This window comes from Thunnus maccoyii, chromosome 10 (assembly GCF_910596095.1).
Source record: "Thunnus maccoyii chromosome 10, fThuMac1.1, whole genome shotgun sequence".
Classification (NCBI taxonomy): Eukaryota; Metazoa; Chordata; class Actinopteri; order Scombriformes; family Scombridae; genus Thunnus; species Thunnus maccoyii.
Window position 1 is genome coordinate 33,020,772 of NC_056542.1, and position 4,329 is coordinate 33,025,100.

The window sequence follows — 4,329 nt, forward strand, 5'->3', positions numbered from 1 at the left end:
ACTGGTTCAGATGTCTGTATGGAAATCTGGGTGTTAATTCTGAGCTCTGATGGGCTTGATGTCATCCAGCATATTGACTGAGCGCTCCTCAAAGCCATGGAAAAGACTCAGTATTGGCATGCCAAGAAAGTGCCTCTGTCTTTTCTCTGTCTTCTCTTATCCACACTAGTACATCTTCCCATTTTATTTGTAGATCTGGCATCACTCTGCAGCAGATCCTGCAATTAAAATGTAACGAGCCTGTGTCGCTGTCAGCACAACTTGTCATTTCAACTTTAGCGTTGTTTGAATTAAAAGTGAAAGAGAATTAATCTGGGGAATGGCATATTGCAGCTTTCCTTTGTGCATACATATGAATCTGAGAGACAGCATCAGAACATGAGGGCACAGTGGATGATGTGCAGGTTGGGGCTTAACTACTGACAAAAACAAATTGCATACATTTTTGTTTGTTTTTATGCATTTGTGACAAACCGTTAACAATCAATTTGGCAACTTCAGTTTGAAAGGTGGAGTGAAGACGTGCCCACTTAAAGGGTAAGCCTGGAGATATTCTATATTTTTTACTTACTGTCAACAAATCCCATATACAGAGTTAAACCTACTAAAAAGTATTGTGTGTGTATTCAAAGCCTGATATATCTTATTCCCCTGCGCCATAGAGTTCCATTGTTTTCCAAAACACATAAATGAGCCACACTGTTTTACTGGGTGACTGGGTGACATGTTCGTTTATTACCATGGGTAGATGTCAATTTTCTTATTTTTATTCTTTGCTCCTCACATGACCTGGAGAACAATCTGATTTGCCACCATGTAGGCTGTTCCAATGCACTTATTTCTCAAATGTGGATTAATCAGTCGCTGAAAATAGTCCCCAACAAATGTACTATTTCCTTCCAGCAGGATAGTTTATGCTGAAGTTAAACGTCACAGCCACAGGGATTAATTTCACAGGTATTTGTATAAATTAAAGTGTTGGACAAATTGAAATTTTGATATAATGACTCGAAATTAAAATCCAGGGGGTCACCGTATTTGTTACAATTCATCCTGATGCAAGAAGAAAGGCCACAAGATCATTAAAATTAAAAGAGTTCATCTCAGGTCATGGAAAAATCCTAGAATGCTATGTGTCTTTGGCCTGATGGTGGTGCTGGAGAAAGGTCAGAGGATTACCAAACTCATTATGAGTCATCCCCTGGAGATCATGGATAGCCAAACTACATTTTCTGCCAGTTTGACAGACTAGAGGTCTTCACTGGACACAATCAAAAACTGATTTGTGTTAAACCTACTGGAACCTGAGACCCATTGCAGGAACCTGTGATTACTGCCCAAAGGTAATTAGACCAAATGCAAAATGTTGTCAACAAAAACAACATTTTGCATTTTGCAACAAAAAGCAACAAAAAAGAGAGAAAGCACATTAGCAGCAGCATGATGCTCTTCCAATGGAAAGAGAACCTTCTATTGTTATATTCCAATTAATATAATTTGGACCCAGCCCAGTCCTGGGTTGGATCTCTGTCATTCAATCAATCACTGTTAAAGTGTGTAGCTCAACGCAAGCACCTACTGCCCACCTCCACTGATACAGTTCTATGATTCAGAAGGCAAGCCATGCAGAGCAAGCTTGTTGTTCTGAAAGCTGCAGGCTTCAAGACCTTTGACACCTGCGTTTGGATGAATGCCCTCACCTAAAACAGAGAACATATGCAACTCCCCCCCATCCATAAACATTAATATAAGAATCATTTATAATAATAATAATAATAATAATAACAGAAACAGTTAAATCGTGTACTAGCCCATGGAGTTGATAGATGCATCTGTGCTGCTTCTGGAATAACAGATTAAACTGGCAAAATGTAGGCAGAAGTGCCTGGTAGAAGTGGAGATGAACCTTTCTCAACAGATCCTCAAAACAGACACAGAGCCACAGACACCTGGCTTGCTTTTCTCCTGAAAGACAAAAAGTTAAAAAATAGTAATATTAAGAAATAATTAGTAATTAGTAATAATAGTAATAGTAAATAGCAAAAATGTATTTATGTATTCTTCATTTTTTTACATAATGTAAATAATTAAAATGGGACTACAAACTAGTGGATCTGAAGTAGCTCATCAGGGCCTTGTAGAGGCTGAGTATGCAGTTGACAGCCAGATCCAAACTGAGCCACCTGATGCTCAAATGCTGAAGTACCTCCATGTATTCAGTGTCACAAAACATGCAGAATTCTGAGTAGCACAAAATATGTATTTTAGAGTGGCCCTTCAAACAATTTCTGAATCATTGAATACAATAAATGTGTTATGTAAGGATAACCTGCCATCAAGCATGTTTTTCCTCTAAGTGCTGGATTTAAACTAGTAGGCGAGATACAGAAATCTTCAACATCAAAACCTGATATCTGGAGGGTGAGCAAAAACATTGTTAGTTTTAACACTTTTACATAGTGTAAAATATAGCCAGCTCAGTGAAATATTGCAAATGCAGTTGTGACTGTCAAGCCATTACCTTGGAGTACACCAAGCCACCAGTGTTGTTGTGCACAATGTGGCTGGGACAGCCAAGAATGTAGATGGATGGATTTTGGTCCAGGATCCTGCTCTTAATGGAATTCTTGATTTCCAGATTGACACTAGCATTGTCAACTGCAAGGGCCACACAGTTGGCCCATGGGATATTGTGCCCTTCCAGCACCTCTTTCATTTTGCTGAATATGGTCCCACGGTGACTTGTTGCATTTATTGCCCATGACTTGACTTATGAGAATATTTTGGGGGTTTTTTATTGGCCGAGGAATACTTTTGTGCTATCTTGGAATCAGGGAAACACTCCTTGAACAGTGGGCTCAGGTGATCTGAAAATGCCAATGGGATGTTGTGCTGCATCACTGTCATAGTCACTTTCACCTAGGCTCTTCAGGTCTGTGGTTGTGTAATGATGAAAGTACATATAAAATAGTAAACCCAATCACATATCTACATAGGTGTAGAGTGTGCTGCAGTTAGGTAATTTATGTTATTTTATTAATTAATCAATGTATTAATTTAATAACAAGTTAGGCAAAGTTTTGTTGACATAACATCAATCATTGCATCTTAACCCCCACTAAATAACCACTATACTTAACCACTATTCATCGTCTCAGTGCTTTGCATTGTGAAAAAACCCATTTTGACAAGCTGTCAACCATTTTTTGTTTTTTTAAGTGTGATTTCCTGTTGAAGTGGAGAATCACATCGGCTCTGCCCTGGTGTTTGCATTCTAACTCATGCCGGCAGGTTGCACAACAAAAGTGAAAAGGTGTAGTCCCAGGTGTGATGCAAGACCATTCCTTGATCCACTGTGAATTAAATTCAGAGCCATATGAGGCTGTCCCTGCATTCTTCCTTTTTTTGATGGAGTACACTGTGACTCACACTCTTTCTCTACAGTCTATGGGGAAGAGAGATAGATTTTTTAATTAGCTAATTGAACAAAAAGTGTAGACACTGACTTAACATATTACAAACTGTAACAAATTACAAGCATAATAGAATCAAAGAGTGGATACAGCCTAAGTGTGATAAACAGCAAGCTACAGCGGTGGAAGGTATTGTGAGCGAAGCCCAGTTACCTTTGATGGATCGCACTTGTGTCTCATCATCTCCATTTTCCACATATCTCATTCTCTCTTCTGACGATGCTCCACTCCTGCTGTCCCTGTCTTCCTCTGTACTGTTTTCAAATCCCTCGTCTCCTCTCTTTTTCGCCTTATTAAAATATCTCAGTGATCTCATCTGGAATAACAGAGTTGATAAATCTTTCTTGCAGCTAACTGGTTGCATAGAAAAAGCCAAATGCCATTGTTTAGCGTTGCTTTCTTCTCTTCTCTTAACATTAGACAGCTAACGTTAGCTAACATAAGCTAGCTAGCTGTTTACATAGCTTAAGATAGCTTAAACTTACTCTGTAACTTTCAGAGCATTTATTCAATACAAATATTATATAGTTTGTGTATAACAAATACCCTGGGTTCGTTAATTAATTAATCCAAGATTGATAGCTGTCCTAGTCACTTACCTCGGCTCATGCCACGTTAGTTAGAGTGGGGCTGGCTTGCTTTTACCCCTTTTGGACTCCCAACTGTGAACTTGAGCAGCTGTCCAATCAACACGGAGATAAGCATTGTGCACCAATCAGAGAGTAATTTGAGATGCAGCTCCATGGAAACACCCATATGAAACACCTGGTTTTCCACTACTCAGCTATCTTCCAGAGTTAAAGTCATTTGCTTGGGTTAACCATCACGATACCAGAAGGACCTTGACCATAATTTC

General features: G+C 39.0%; 1 long non-coding RNA gene across 1 annotated transcript; it reads right to left on the reverse strand.

Annotated features, from left to right (window-relative positions):
* Nucleotides 1-244: 244 nt before the first annotated feature.
* Nucleotides 245-3,776, reverse strand: LOC121906015. The gene is made up of 4 exons (XR_006098514.1): nt 3,627-3,776; nt 2,522-3,445; nt 2,107-2,414; nt 245-1,965 (listed from the first exon to the last, which is right to left on the reverse strand). It is a non-coding gene; the product is annotated as an uncharacterized LOC121906015 (long non-coding RNA).
* Nucleotides 3,777-4,329: the final 553 nt, after the last annotated feature.